At 36.7% G+C, this 17,054-nt stretch overlaps 1 protein-coding gene across 1 annotated transcript in view; it reads right to left on the bottom strand.

Annotated features, from left to right (window-relative positions):
* The window catches only part of CNTN5 (contactin 5), a 516,137-nt gene extending 502,881 nt beyond the window's left edge, over positions 1 to 13,256 (bottom strand). Inside the window, exon 1 of the mRNA XM_012801575.1 lies at positions 13,038 to 13,256. The gene's annotated coding sequence lies outside the window, so the exon portion shown is untranslated. The remainder of the gene's footprint in view (positions 1 to 13,037) is intronic.
* Between the last annotated feature and the right edge of the window lie 3,798 nt (positions 13,257 to 17,054).

Here is a 17,054-nt window from a genome sequence, read left to right as displayed (position 1 = left end):
AAAAAAAAAAAGAAAATTTTACATGTCTAATTAGACATTGCATCTTAGGAGGACATTCATGGTTAGAATATAAGAAAATCTCACAGCACATGATCATCTCAGATGAATTTTTAAAGAAAATGAAATGTCCACATTTTCCTTTAACTTTAGATTGTCTTGTAACATTGAAACTAAGTTTCTTTGGAAAAAATGCAAAAGTTAAACAAATATAAACTGTCATAAAACTTTCAAGGATTCCTAAGAATTGAAGAGCATTATTTATTAAAAAGTCATGTGATGAATGTTTCATAAGTAATATGGAATTATGTTGTACACACAATGTAAATTAAGTAAGAATCTAATAGAAGTTTTTGTCATTTTTCTGGGGTAGCTATGAAGGAGAGGTCAGATGGCTCAGTAACGCTCTCACTTGTGAGGATAATCCAAGTGTATTGACCCTCATGTGCCCTCTGTAGAATGTCAGCCAAGAAGCCATTTTGTCAACAGAGAAAGGACGCTGCTCTTTCCCATTTTTAATTTGTAATCCAAAATATACAGTGTAGTTCTAAATATTCAGGAAGATATTCTAACGCAATGTAGACATTCCACCTACAAAAGAGGCTTCCTGATTTGCCAACGTTTAAGCCTCATGTCACCTTGCACTTCTCTGCATGCTAAAAAGGACAAGGAGGAGAGATGAAATGATCTTTGTGCTAGTAGCAAAAAGTTAAATTGGAGAGAATAGCATATTCATACAAAATAATAATGGCTCCACATATTGAAAATACAATAAAGTCATAATGTTTTGGCAAAGGCAGAATTATGAAATTGCAAGATTTTTATTAGAATATGGTCTCCGCTGGGTGGCTCACGCTTGTATTTTTGGAGGCTGAGGCAGGAGGATTACTGGAGGATAGAAGTTTGAAACCAGCCTGAGCAACATAAGGAGATTCTGTCTTTCAACAACAATTTTTTTTTAATGAGCTGGGTGTGGTAGAACATGACTGAAGTCTTGGATGCTTGAAAGGCTGAGTCAGGAGGATTACTTGAGCTCAGCAGTCTGAGATTGCAGTGAGCTATTATTCTGCCACTACGCTCTCCCCTAGGCATAGAGGAAGATCCTACCAGTAGATAAATAAATAAATATGAATACAAACTGCCTTATGGTATTCTATTTATATTGAGAAAAATTGGCAGGATCAGTTTTCTATAAGATCATATCATCTGAGTGAAGTACCTTTTCTTCCTCTCAGAGAGAAATCTTATTTTCTTAAGAGATTAAGTTTTGTGTTTTTATCTTTAAAACAATGGATCAGTAAAAGGTATTTCGAGGAAACAACAGAAAATTGTCAATAAAGAAGCTGTTTTGAGCCATGATATCGTTGCCCATGTGTCAAGTCAAATCTGGAAATAAACCATGTTAATTATAAAATTTAGACAAAAGTACTGAGGAAATGTAGCAATATATTTCTAGGTACAGCAATCTTCCAAATGTCAGAAGTAAGTGCTAAAACCTTTAAAAGCCTGAGGAGACGCAGAGAGTTATGTAAATTGCAGACTGTGTGTTTCACTGAGTGACTTAAAGAGATCTGTAATTATGTGCTTAGCCTTAGGAAAAAATCAGCTCTGTCTAAAGACTACCATTTTCCCACCCAAGGTAGCATTTGTGGTCTCTGAATCTTAGGAATATGCTCCTCCTCATGAAAATATGGACTTTGCAGTTTGAGTCACTCCTAATGCAGACTTCCTCCCTGCACAGGAGACAAAATAACTTAACCTAAACACTCATCGCCAAGAGAAGGATGAAATGCACCCTGGACTTAGTTCTGTTCACTCCTAATTCTGTAACAACAATAAAGAGTATAAAGACGGAGAGTTTGTGTCTAGAGGGATGAACCCATGCAGTGTTTGTGATAACCGTTGCCTACATCCAAATAAAGTGTACAGTCTGCAAGCATCTGAGGCACTAACTCGTACGGGTTTTAATTATCCTATATTATCTTCAGATTTTTTAACTTAGTCAGTTTTTAGAATCACTTGAATGTCACTTCTTATATTCAAACAACTACTGTAGGAAAATTATTACAACTCAAGATGTTTTCTTAAAATTAGATAATATCTCTTCAGTCTGTGGAACATTTGCATTGATACAGTTCAAGTTAGTCAAAGCCATTATCCAACAAAGCCATTATCTTGAATCACCAAGATATCAAGGATATCAGGGTGAAGGCAGAACAATTACTGAGGACTTCTGTTTGCTCTTCCTTAAAGGGACACGTCCATTTTCCTTCGACCCTTTATGAGTCTAGTGCAGAAATTCTCCCTTATTCACTGTCCTTATTTCATTCCTTCAATCACATGTCAGTGACAGACGGCTGTGCCTTGCCTGAATATTCTCAATTACAGAGCAATAGTCTGCTCCCAAGATAGAGCAAGGTGCAGAATTTTAACTCTGCACACCTAAGATGGACCTGTCCACAAGCTCACAGCCACGCTTCCCTGTTAGGTAATGCAGGCATGCCGGACACAGACTTTGCTTGTACTCCTGAACATGGCTGTCTCTATAGACGATTGCCAGATAAAACTTATGACAGAGGTTCAAAAGAAGCTAAATTAGAACATGCATTCCCACTGGTCCAGATGATGGAAAATGTTGATGCTTATTTAATTTTATTACTTGAGAATATTGTGAAGGTATAAGAATAACCAAAAGCTACCGATTATTTGGCAAATTGCATTTTTAAACATCAAAATATTATCACTGACTATTCTGTAAATGTAATTGCTTTTGATGCTAAACTGATATAACAACTAATATGAGAAAAGATTGAAGAGATTAATTGCAACCAGGCATTTTGTTGTTCGCTAATTCTGAATGGAAATAGAATATGGCCGTACAGTTAGGTGCTATGCATGTGGAAATTATTTTATAGCAGCTCACATTAAACAGGATTTGTCATTGTTTAAGTGGAATTCTGTAATAAAATTTAATACTATTTGCCAAATTATATGAACATGATCACTGAAGATAAAGAGATAGGATTTTAAATATGCAAATTCCATGGTATGTGGTGCAAGATTCTTTTCATCTTCCGTATCTTACTTAAAATTGGATAAAAGCCTCCATTATTTAGTCATATATGAAGAAAGTCATTTTATAATGATTCATATTTGACTAGGGTCTATTTAATACTATAGCATAAGGGACTTGCTGTTATTTGAATGTTGGCTCCTCCAAAACCCATGTTGAAAATTAATTGCCATTATAAGAGTATTGAGGGTGGGGCCTCTTAGAGGTGACCAGGCCATTATCACAGGAGTGGGTTCACCTCTTATTGCTTTTTCTCTCTCTCTTGGCCCTTCCCCCTTTGCCATGGATGACACAGCAAGACGGTCTTTGAAAGATGGCAGCACTTCACTTTGCTCTGGGTCTTCCCAGCCTCCAGAATCAGGAGCCAACAAATTACCCAGCCTGTTGTATTTATAGGAGCAGAAAATGGGTGAAGACAGAACCCTATCACACTCTGACAAGAGGTAAGGAGCTGTTTAATAAAGGTCTGTAAGAAAGCCTTTTCCCACAAATAACTCTTTTTTTTTTTTTTTTTTTTTTGAGACAGAGCCTCAAGCTGTCCCCCTGGGTAGAGTGCCATGGCATCACAGCTCACAGCAACCTCCAACTCCTGGGCTCAAGCGAGTCTCCTGCCTCCGCCTCCCAAGTAGCTGGGACCACAGGCGCCCGCCACAACGCCCGGCTATTTTTTTGGTTGCAGCCGTCATTGTTGTTTTGGCAGGTCCGGGCTGGGGATTCGAACCCGCCACCTTAGGTGTACGTGGCTGGCGCCTTAGCCGGTTGAGCTATAGGCGCCGAGCCCCACAAATAACTCTTAAACTCAGCTATTTATGTTACTGATCTGAATTATATTTGAATTCCATATGGTCATTGGACCATAATCTTTGTATATATCTCTTAGTATTTATTGAAATATCAATAAGGTTTCGTCCTTCTTTCAAATAGAAAGCACAATACACATAAATGTCTTATATAGTCATAATGGCATTTATAAAAAATATTTCCAAGTACATTTAAAGCTTCAGAGATGACAGTAATGATAACTGTCTTGGGGTCAGTCAATGTGCAGCTCACACATAGTAGGGGAGCAGCTAATGTCTTTTATGGAAGGACACACACAAAAAGTGCTGCTAATTTATTATATCTGCACTGACAATGCTTTATGTTCGCAGCAATAATCCTATTCTAAAGATGTTATCAGTTCATCAAAAAAAAAAAAAAAGAAAAAATAGACAAGAGACCTTCATAAAAATTTGGGTCACAAACATCCAGAAAGCATTTTGAATGTTGTTACCATTATAATGTAGGGAGGTGGGTTGAACAGTATGAAAGGGCCATTCAAGCTATGTTTTAAAGCCTATTCTGTCCTTTGTGAACCTATAGAAATCCAGAAGAACCCCCATTGTTGACCATCTTCACACACTGACAGCCTTCTTCAATTGACCCATTTTTGTAAACTGGACATGCACCACACACATGTAGTGGTATAGGAGGCTCAGATGCTTCTATTGATCACCTCTGTATGTTGACCTGTTTCTTACAGTCCATTCACTGGTCAATTTACAGAAGTTCTCTTGCATTTGTTAAAATGTTGAAAACAAAACCATGTGCACATTATTGTACATAAATATTTTGTCTCTATGAAAATATTTCTGGGCTGACATAGACCTAACAAAATATCATGTTTCTTCTGGAATTTACTCTGACAATTTACCATAGCCTTTTACCTTTTACCTGATTATATTTTCCCCAGATGGATTCTATAGTACATTTAGGCTATTGTTGATAAAATGTTGAAACATATCAGATAAAATAGAAGACTGTTATCCATAATAAAACTTGAAAAGAATCAATAATAACTGCTACCTTGCCAGATAAACCCACGCAGTGAAAACCTAGTGTTATACCAGGAGATGTGCAGGGGCACATGCTATATCTTCTTAGGACACCTGTTGTTACTGCTTTCCGTGGACGATTTTCAGTTTCCCCTTTGTGGGTGTAGTAGTGTCCTCCTGACCCTCATCATGTCCCCCCTGCCATCAGAGTGACTGCATTATTGTCATCATCTTCATCATCATCATTCTTTAAATCTACGTGCTTAGAGGTATCTCAAGCAATTTCTGAAAAACAATTCCACTACTGTTTACGGAGACTTGTTATTAAATAAGGTGAAATTTCTAGAGTCCTTATCAAGAAGTATAAGTCCAGTTATAATTTTGCACATTTACACTTTGCTACAACTGTAATATATAATATATGGTTCCGCATACATAGGAGTGTTCTGTCTTGCTCTTTTGCCTTTGAATTTACTATTTCTTTTATCTGGGATGCACTTTTACATATCAAATATATTTTGGCCCAGTGTCACTTCCTCAGTCATGCTTTCCCTGATCATGTAATATAAATTAGATTTGATTACTTTCCTCTGTGCTCCTATATAATCTTGTATATACCTCGCCATGATAATATGACAGATTGTGTGCCTTTTGTCTGTGTGTTATATGTGTCACTGTAAATACTGTAAGAATATTAGGCTACAAGTAAATTAAAAGGCATGAACTAGGGAAGATGAAAGCAGGCAGACACAGCTTCCTGACTGTGAACTAAATTAAGCTGTTCCCAGGCTCAGTAACCGAATCTCAACATCCCCAACAGTACTGAGGGGCAGGTGCCTCAGAGTGCCATTATAAGAACTGGTTCTTATCTGGAGGGAGGGAGGATCAGGTGGCAGGGACTACAAATTGGTTATAGATAAGAGGTAAGCACAGAGGGAGAAAGAAGAAAATAAAGTAGGTAAAAATGATTCCATTCCATATGTACCTGCAAAGAAAACCAAAAATTCCAACATAGGTAATGCTGCAAAAAATAAAATAAATAAATACAAAATCACAACCAATAAAAAGAAAAATAATTCATTCCAGATAAAATACATTTTAAAATCCTGATTAACACTTTAAAATAAATATATTTAGAAGACTCAAAATATACATGAAAGAATGAAATTCCTTAAAATGACAAGCAATTATAAAACACGAAAAAAGTTAGAAATGAAATAATAATAGATGAATGTGAAAAGAACTGATAAAATACCTTGCAAAGAAACTATAGCCTATTAAAATCCATCCAATATATGGCAACCTAGAGATTTAGAGTTTTCAGCTCTCCTCCCAAGGAACAATGAAGTAATTAGTAATGAAGCAGCATTTGAAGGAAGAGAATAGAATTCTGCTCATTTGAAAAGAAATATTATCTGTTCGGAAATTATTTTATAAGTATTAGGAAGGATAATCCATTTAAGAAAAGATAATTCCACTTTTAGAAACTACGCAGTAAAACTGCAAACTGTAAAGAATGAGAAAAACTCACACAGGACAATCTATTTACAAAAAAATGGCAATTTGGTTGATAACTGACTTACCTGCTGCAAGGGCCCAGCAGGACTTAAAATACTAAGTGTATAAAACTATTAATCTAGATTTTACACCCTATCAAATCATCTGTCATTCAAGACTAAAGGCAAAATAAAGATATTTTCAAACATATAAAGAGTAAGATAGTTTTCCACAGTCAAATCCTTGACGTTACAGAATCTCCTTCATTAAGAACAAATGTGCACACAGAGAGGAGGATTATGATAAAGGAAATTAATTATGACCACAGATACTAATAAGTTATGGATAACATAATTAAATATTTATTTACAATATATTTTTGTTAAAAAGGTAAAATTAGCATAAGACAAAGCAATAAAGTATTAATGCTTGAAAGAAATAAAATTATTTGATAACTTTATGCTACTGGAAATTTCTTCACTAAATTCATGAATGATAATCACTACATGAACAGACTAAATAATGGTATCCACCAAAAGAATGGATATATGATGTATAAAATCCAAAAGAACAGAGAGGAATTAAATATAGAAAACACGATCTGTTTAACGGAAAGCATTTGGAAAGAGGAAATATCTCAGAGAAAGAAGAGTGGGCAGGCACTGGCCAGTTTTAACCAAACCTTTCATGTTTTCCTCCTGAGCACACAGATAGCTATTTTAACCAACAATTATTTTCTAACGGAAGTATATCTTCCATATACTATGAGACAGAACCATACAAGGAAGAACTAACAGAAATAACAGACAACAGAAACAGAGCCACGGAGCTGTGGAAACCATTTAAGAGTCACAGCTCATGAACCAACCATGCTTATTATTACTGCTTTCTAGGAGTTAAAGCTGTCTCTTAGGAATAAGTTCAACACAAGATATGAAAAATACTTATAACAAAAATTAAGCCATGAAGAATTTGAAAGTATATTTGAAAATATATGAGTAAATGTACATATTAGTTAATCAATACTTCAAAATAGTGCTTTAAAAATAGAGAAAAGGAAAGGAAATCAGGTCATTACCTCCTATTACATATGAAAATAGTTTCATGTAGTTTGAAAACTTAAACATGAAAATCAAAATTTAAAGTTGGAAGTAAATAAATAAAATTCAATTTAAGGATGGTTTTTCATTAAGATTCGAAAAGCGCAGACTGCAAAGGGAACTAGTGCTCTCTCTGACTGCGTGAAAATCAAAACTTCTGCTCCACAAATTACTGTGGACAAAGCAAGAAGACAAGCTTATTGTCATATTCAACATATATGAATAAGCACTATCCATATGAGAAAACAGAACGTCCAATACGCACGTAATAAAATGTCAACCTCGCTGTTCAAGAAAATGCAAATTAAATCTCCATGAAATGACAGACTCTATTCAAGATATTGGCAAAACACATTGTATGTTAATGACAATGTGGAGAAACGTGAACACTCACACAATGTTGGTAGAAGTGTCAATCACTCTGGAAGGCAACTGGACAACATCCAGAAATGTTGAAATACTTTAATACAAAAAATACACTCCTAAAATACATACGGCACCCATAGCTTAGTGAGTAGGGTGCCAGCCACATACATGGAAGCTGGTGGGTTTGAGCCCGGCCCAGGCCTGCTAAGCAATGACAACAGTAACAACAACAAAAATAGCCAGGCATTGTGGCTGGTGCCTGTAGTCCTATCTAATTGGGAGGCTGAGGTGAAAGAATTGCTTAAGCCCAAGAGTTTGAGGTTGCTGTGAGCTGTAATGCCACGGCACTCTACCAAGGGTGACGTAGTGATACTCTGTCTCAAAAAAAAAAAAAAACAAAAACAACAACTAAAACAATCAAAAAAACACATACAGCACAATTTCCAATGAGACATGCAAAAAACAAAACAACAACAACAAAAACCCTCCTCTCATTTGACACTCTAACAGCAAAAAATTAGCCTCATTCTCAGGCTAAATGTCTATAGGAAGACATAATAAATAAATTATAATATAGCTGTATAGTGGTATGTTGAAATGAATTTAGAACTGCAGATACCAAGACAGATGAATCTCAGATATGTAAATGTTGATCCAGAAAAAGCTCATGAAAGATATACACAGTATCATGTATCATTTACCTAACATTTAAAAAAATTAGTACATCTATTTTATAGACTTAGACACATATAGAAATAATTCATGCCCTCTACATGAAGGACAAAATTACTACAGTGGTTCTTTTAAGATTGAAAAAGGGGATTTGCCACCTGAGCAAAATAGTCATGGATTCTCAACAAATTTTATGTTGTAAAAAAACCACTGAAGCAAGCTTGAAATATATTAAAATTTAATAAAGCTGACACATAGGCACAAGGGACCCTCATGAAAATATTTCCTTTATGTTTTAAATATATGATAATTTATGATAGAATAAAGCATAATACATTTAATACAAACTATCCGCAAGGAAAATAGTGGAAAGATGAGAATTTTATCTTATCTATTAGCAGTTTTTGTCATTTTTCTCAGATTTTCTCTGAAGCATCTGTTAATGTAACAAATGGAACTAAAGTAGGCCTCGTACAGAATATAAAGAAGAACAAAGGAGAATGTGTAATCAAGACCCGAATAAACAAATCTCGTCTGAATATAGGAACTGGCTTCCTAGAGAAGAATCCCAAACTGTGGAGATGATCACCAGATGACAGAGAAAACTGAAATAGATGAAAGGTATAAAAAAAAAACTTTAAACCTATGAAATTATAAGCAGAAATTTCTGTAAAACATGTAGAATTACAGAAAGAGTAACAGAGGATACCCACAACAAAGATTCTGTGTTTCTTATCTCACGGTCTCCCTGGATCAGCAATCCAGGTGTGGCTTAACCAGGTTCCCTGGCTCTGCGTCTTCCCCATGTGGGGGCAACCGTCTCATTCTTAGGCTCAGACTGGCAGAGATCCACCTGCTCACATGATTGGGAGGAGTCAGTTCCCAGGGTCGTTGAACTGAGCGCCTCACTAACTTTTAGGGTGTTGAGCAGAGGCCGTTCTCAGTGGGTCTATCAACAGGACGGCTCTCTACATGAGCCGACTTCCATCAGCATGAGGAAACCAGTGAACAAAACAAGAAAACCAGACGGAAGCCAGAGCCTTTGTTAACCCAGTGTTGGACATTGTATCTTTTTTTTTTCTCATAATCTATTGTTCAGAACCAAGTTAACAGCTTTAGACTGCAGTTAAGAGAGGAGGGATTACACTGTGAATGGCAAAAGGTGGGGATCCCTGTGGTGTCTGCCTATTATAAGTTTCATCATATTGTGTCAGCTTTTTTCTTCTAGAAATACAATATCATAAGTTGAGATCATTTCTCTTCCCTCTCCTGGTATTGGTTTCCTGCTTTCATTTTCCCCTTTGTCTTCAGAGGTAAGCACCATGGTCTACTTGATGAATCACAACTATAGCCCAGGAGGAAGAAGGGAAGGGGGGGATGGGAAGGGAGGCGGTGGTTCCATAGAGGGAGGGTTAATGGTGGGACCTCACCTATGGAGCATATTGCAAGGGTCCAAGTCAAATCTATCAAGTATTGAACACAAATGTCTTAACACTGTGATTAAGTAAATGAGGTGAAAGCTATGTTAATTAGGAGGATGTAGGCACTCCAATTTGTATGAATAATCAACACATTGAATTCCACAAAGGCATAAATGTATTCATGATCTATGTATATATGACTTAATAAAAAAATTAAAAAAGCACTTATAGGTGCCCACAAATAGTATTATCATGTACAATTATCTATATAAATAGTATCTGTAATATTCTGTAACCTACCTTGTTCACTCACCATAATATTTTAAGGTATATCCATTTTATTTAGCAAATTATATTCTGCACTTTAACAGTTTTAGTTTTCCAACAAATAACAAAAAACTGTAATTTATGTATTTATTCCCCTTCTGATGGACATGTGGGTTCTTTCCAATTTTTGCTATTGAACATATTTTACAGTGAACATACTTTTTATTTCTTTGTACATGTGTTCAAGAGTTCCTCTAGGTTACATATCCAGAAGTGAAATTGTTTCCCCAAATTGCTCTGCAGAAGTGGGTTTTTACATTTCTCAGAAAACTCTCTGCCCCATCCAGGGTCCTTCTTGGCTTAGCTCTGAGCAGGCGTGGGATGACTTTCTATTCAGGCTCTGTGAGTTTTCTCATTTTTCACAAGAGCATGTCAACCTCAGCTTTACTCTCTATTAAGGCTGAAGGGAATTACCTGACAAAAGCCATATGTCAGGCTCTAGTCAGAGAGAATGCAATCAAAGTCACAGCTAGCTAAGATTTATCAAATGCTCAGATGAGAAAACAATCGTTATGGAAGATTACCCAAACAAAGACTATCCATTCTCCCTGATACTCTAACATTTGGATTGGACTAAATCAACAGAGAACTTCAATTATTCTAAATTGGTGCCGAGTGTAGAGACTTACTACTCGAAGTATAACCCATGGACCAGCAGCTCAAGCATCCCTGGAAGCTTTCTATTAATGGGACTATCTTGTTCCACACCTGATCTTTAAAAGGGGGTCTATATTTAATAATTGAGTTACTTGTAAAGATTGTGGAGCACAGTTTGAGAGAAGTGCTTCTCCTTGTTGCTGTTAGAATTTCAGCTGCCTTTATTGAAACTGGTGAAATTCATTATTATGTATCTAATAAAAGTAACATTCATGTCATTGGCCATTATACACACATCAAGAGTAGACCCTTAAATGAGGACCCTCCAGAAAAACTTTTCTGATCTTAGTGTCAGATAATTATGTTTCCTAAAAAAACTATTCTGGGGCTTGAAACATTGTGAAATATGTTACTGACCGGACTTTCCTTTTTTTAATGCTAATTACACCAGGAGCAGCCTGCAGCAAGCATACAGGCTTTAACAGAAGATGCTTTAGGTTGGTCTCACATCGGAATCTATCTTATGTTCCAATATTTATTGTTTTTATGCATGTTAATTTATATTTTCTAGCTATATTTTAGCTTAACTTCCATTTGACACAGAAGACAAAGAAATAGGACACGAGCTGGTAGAAAGTTATATCAAATAAAAGAGTAGATCGCAGTTCTGGTCACTCAGTGCATTCCACCTGAACATCCTCCCATCAGACAGTAACACCTGATGAATGCGAGTCTCAACGGTCTCTGCCTGATCGAGTCTGACATTAAATTTAACGTAATGGGAATTTCTAATTTATACTAAGCATAAATAGTTTGAAAACAAAACAGGTACTAAAGCCTGCACAATGAGACGGTGCTCTACATGGCAGCAGTTGGTATAATCATAAAGAGTAAGTTTGCCAGGCCTACTGTCACAACCCAATTTCACATTTTGAGAATCTTTCCCAGTAACTTACTTCTTGTACTGTTACTAATTAGTAATTAGTTCTTGTATCTTTTAATGTCTAGTTCTTTGTCAATCATAACTGAAATGCAGCCCAAAGTATACCAGTCTTATAATCAGTAGATGTGTGTATGAATTAAAAATGGCTATCCTACTTAATAGCAATAGAACTGTATTCTGTTCTGTTGAAGGCAGTGACAACATTGATCTTACGTATTTGTTGAGGATATTGTTTGAGATAAGCTTTATAAAAGGGACTGGTATAGAGCCTGGTAGTAATCAGGTACCAGCCTGTCTCTCTGTTCATTAATCTTGTATTGTTTTGTTGGTACATCCTAAAATGACAGAGGGACAGAACATCTAGAAAATGTTAAACCATAATGCCAATAGCTTTGGAGCATTCATTTAACTGCTATCTTACTGTTGAGCATTAGAGTATCTCATATTTTCCATGCACAAGTAAGAATAAGTGCATACAGATCTTTGTATGCCCTGTGTGTTATTTTCTTATGCAGAATATACTTCCAGAGATAAAACCATTATATTGAAGGATAAGAATATTTTAAGGTTATTTATATTCATTTCAAGTTATCCTTCACAAATTTACATTTTTACTTTTGGTCTAAGAGTGTAATTATTCATAATCTGATATCATCATTGGTATTGATTATAATAATTAAATGTATAAAAATTTTTAAAGCTATCTAGAACAGAAGAAGAACTTAGGACAGACATGGCTTTAACATTCCCTTAAGCCTAATAAACTTGAGACAGGTTTTTGCTGACTGTAGTCTTTTGGCCTCCCTTGTCTCAAAGCATATACTTTAGAAACCTCCAACTGCAAATTCATTATCTCCCCCGTTAAGATGTCAATAATCTCCTTCTCACGTTTACATCCTTACAACTGAGCAATGTCTATCTCAGAACCTGGGAGCTGTCTGTTTAAAGTGTAATATCAAGAAGCACAGAGTCCAGCCTGTGTGAGAGGGTAGGAGCCTAACTTTCATAAGCATCACTCAGTAAACACAAGTGGTATAACCACATTGACCAAATCTTCTCTAACACACCCCAATTTTCCACTCACTCACCTTAGTTCCAAAAAGCCTCTCCTGCCTCCTTTCTAATGAACTTCAGTTCAGTCCCTCTCCCTATTCCCTATTTATTGCAATCGTCTTTAATAAAGTTCTTCCTTTCCTTAACTCCACCTGGAGCATTTTCTTTGATACTTACCATCTTGTTTCAAGGCATCTGAGGAGTGATACAGGTTGATGGGGGAATAGTAATGTTGCGGGACTCCTCGCCAGCTGGGGGCAGAAACGCTCAGCGTTCCTAGTGAAGGGCTGCTGAACCGTGGTCTGGTTTTTGAACCCAAAACAGGTGAAGATGAACTCTTCTTAATTCTCAGCAAGGCAGCGTATGATGTAGGGATATCAGGAAGAACTTCTGAATATTCTGTAGAAGAAAAAATAAACAGTGAATTTGGTAGGGACTGGTTTATTTGTTTTTAAGGAAATTGTTTCTTCCTATTGTTGAAAACCTTCCTTGCAGCAGCTACCAAAAGTAAACTGCAGTGAGAGTGAGAAAAAAATAGTCCTTTTATGTTTTTTTTTTCTTTTCTTTTAGAGACAGAGTCTCACTCCATCACCCTGGGTAGAGTGCCATAGCGTCATAGCTCACAGCAACCTCCAACTCCTGGGCTTAGGTGATTCTCTTGCTTCAACCTCCCGAGTAGGTGAGGGTACAGGCACCTGCCACAACGCCCGGCTATTCCTTTATTGTAGTTTGTCTGGGGCTGGGCTTGAACTCGCCATCCTCAGTATATGGGGCCGGTGCCCCACCACTGAGCCATAGGCACTGCCCTCCTCTTATGTTTTTAATTATTTTTTGAAAATTCTACTAATGATAATGTTTGCAAAAAGAAGAAAAAAAGTAGGGAAGGAAGGGAGTGAGGGAAGGGGAAGGGAGGAAAGGGGAAGAGGGAAAAGAAAAAAAAGAAGAAAAGAAACTAAAAAAACTAGGAAGAAAAAAATGAAAGGAAAAGAAAGGAAAGGATGAACGAAAGGCAGGTAGGGTGAGGATGGACATTCAACAGCTACTTTCTGTCAGGAATATTTGTAAATCAACTTCTCTGAGTTTGCCTTAATGTTATAAATTCATATACATTAGATCGGCTCCTTCCTTATTGTTAAAAAAATAGAAAAAGTATTCTCACTTATATTCTACAGAGATTGGATTTCATCACCGAAAATGCATCACGTGGTATGGAATGTGTCCAGTGTAGCACATTTATTTTGACTAGGCTGTAAGTTATACCCCAAATTCTTGAAAAGCAGTTAAATGCACTATGGAATATTTTTAAAAATTAGATGAAATTTATTTTGTATGGTTTGTTACAAAATTTATGTAGTTTATTGTTAGGTGGGAAAAAGTCTGAAAGTCCTATTTTACTGATAATTAAGAACACTTTGCCCATGTTTTTCTCTAATTCCCCGGCGTTTGGGTGGGAACGACGCCCTTAGTGACTGAATGTCAATGCCCTGTAGTAGCTCTTTTCTGTGCATAGAGAAGAGTCAGTTGAGTATATAGATAAAATTTTTAAAAAACACAAAGTAGGTGTGATGAATTATGAAGGGCAATGTGAGCTGGAGGTTTTTCTTCATCTAGTATTGATTAAACCGGACACTTTGCTGATCTAGGAAATACTTTTAAGAATTACGAATTTTTCTTCAGGTTATCTGACTTTTAATCATTGCTTAATTTTAGATTAAAAATAATTTATCTTTGTCAGTAAGCTTTCTCCTAATTAAACTTACTTAGAATCATTATATTGCCTCTTAGACATATTTTGGAATGCAAGAAGCATTTCTGTGACTTGAAAATAACACTTTATGTGTTAAGCATCAAATTAAGCTTAACATTTTCTGTTCTGTGAAATTGTAAATATGATTTCTCTAAAACTCAAAAAGGTATATTTTTAGATGTTTTCCACACTTAAAATGAACATGGTCTGTGTAGCTCAAGCCCTTCAGGAGTTTTTAAGAGATTCACGGCCTTTAGTGTTTGCTGTTCAACCATAGTCTGGTGAAGGTGGATCAATTTTAACTGAAAATAGCTAACCTCTCATGGGCAAACGGCGTGTGAAAAGATTATGGGTAGACATAAAATCTCCTTTAAAACCTGGAATTAAATGCAAGTTTTGGCACCTAGAGGTGTAAGGTAACAGAAAGAAGATGAGATTTCCCTTAAGGTAGTTCGGAGGTTTAGTTTCTGATCTTATTCATTTCTCAGTACCGTCTATTGCGTTGTGTTTTAACCACCTTCCCTGCTCATGTATAAAAAGAAAAAAAAAATAGTCCCAGGCTAATGTTAAAAATTAAAATGAAGTATGAGAATGTGGTTTCTGGTTCTGAAAGCCAGATAAGCATAATCAGCAAAAACTAGAAAGGCCATAATTGGGCTGAAAAAAGCCACGGTCGTCATTGCAGTCATTAACTTAGATATATTTTGATGGAGCACATACTGTCCAAGTGCTATAGAAAAAGGCTAGTGCCATTCCAGAGAAGTAGAGATGAGTCAAATGCTAATTTGGCTGTGTCTCCTGCACTAGGGCTTCGTGTATTATGCAACCATTTTTATCTGTTGCAGTGGAAATTCCTTTTTTATCAATTAATGTGAACACAAAGCTGTTACTAGAAATCTGGCCATTTATTCATTCATTCACGCATTCAACAAACATATACTGAGAACTTAGTAGGTGCCAAATGCTAGAGATGCAGAAGTAAATAGTGCCCAGCTTTCAAGGAGCTGTGCTGTAGTGGAGAATTAGGCACGTGTGCATGCAATTTTAATCTAATGTCACATAAAAGTAAATTTGGGGACCTGTGGATTTGTTGCCATTGGTAGAGAATCCTGTCATTCACATAGGGCCATTAGAAATGCTTTCTAGAGCAAATTCTACCTAACTGAGTCCTAAAATCCCATTAATGATTAGTAGAGACCTGAACAGGGAAAAAGATATTCTGGTTAGTGAGGAAAACATGTGAAAACCTGGAAAGGAATGGAGTCTGGCCCACTGGGTGGGTTAAGATGGTACGGAGCTCAGAGTGAGAAGGAGAGAGCTGAGAGGAGATACACGGCTGGGCAAGGAAGCCGGGAGCCAAGGATGAGCACCTCGCATGCTGTGCTAAACTGGGTGGCTGAGGGAACACCACACACTCGCCAGGGACCACTCTGGCTGCCGGTCATATTGAAACAAGACAAAGGGGTGAAACATTATTCCAGAGCCTTAGCTGTAGTAGGGAATAAGGAGATGATATGGATGGAAGTAAAATCAATCAGGTTACTGACTGATAGCAGGCACATAAAGGAAGGCAAGAAAATGGGCATAGTCAGCACCATGAGGGGAACGTGAAGGATTCAGGAAAAGGCATAAGCTTGAGTGAAACTGGAGAACTCATGTCTGGACAAGTGAGGAGCCAAATGCGTCCAGTGCATTCATGGTGATTGATAGATTCTGCAAAATCAGGTGCGAGCTCATGAGAGAGATTATTAAGCAGTAATCAAACATACAGTTATCAAAACTATGAGACTAGATAAGTTTGCCAAGGAAGGATGTAAAATAAGAACGAGAGTGTTGACAATGAAATCCTAAGGAGTGTCAGTGTTAAAAGCAGCAGAGGGTGATGGATTCAGCAAAAGCACTGACTTTGCCACTATCCAATCCATCCATGTAACAAAACACTCATAACCTCTAAATACCACTGAAATAAAAAATTAAAAATATAACAAAAATATAACAATGTTTTAAGTTTTCTCTTATAAAAAAGAGAAACAGCAGAGCTAGTGAACTCTGAAAAGGAAAGAGGAAATGCTGAAAAACGTGATGTCACCAAAGGTGAGGAACAGAATCTTTCAGGACAGACAACGAAGCCATCAGCAGAGTGGAAAACCAGGGTTCTTTACAGCTAGCGGGTCTGTCGAGGCTTAGATTTAAACTTAGGGTGGGATTAGTCCTGGAGACCCATTGAGGATGAGGGGCAGTGTGACTAAAGGTGCACTGGAGGGAGTAATGTTATAGACCATGACCTTTATCCCTTAAAAGGGGAAGAATTGAGGAAATGAGAAGAGCGTTCTGGACAGTGAAAGGGCATTAAAATCAGTGGGTTGTAGATCACAGAAGTAGTTGAGATCACAGACAGAAATGAAATGATGAGAGACGAGGGACAGAAACACAAATATTTAGATTTA

The sequence above is a fragment of the Otolemur garnettii genome, unplaced genomic scaffold, assembly GCF_000181295.1.
Source record: "Otolemur garnettii isolate 467f Iridium unplaced genomic scaffold, OtoGar3 scaffold00001, whole genome shotgun sequence".
Lineage (NCBI taxonomy): Eukaryota > Metazoa > Chordata > Mammalia > Primates > Galagidae > Otolemur > Otolemur garnettii.
The sequence above is the reverse complement of the archived record's forward strand: the minus strand, read 5'-3'. Positions and strand labels throughout refer to the sequence as shown.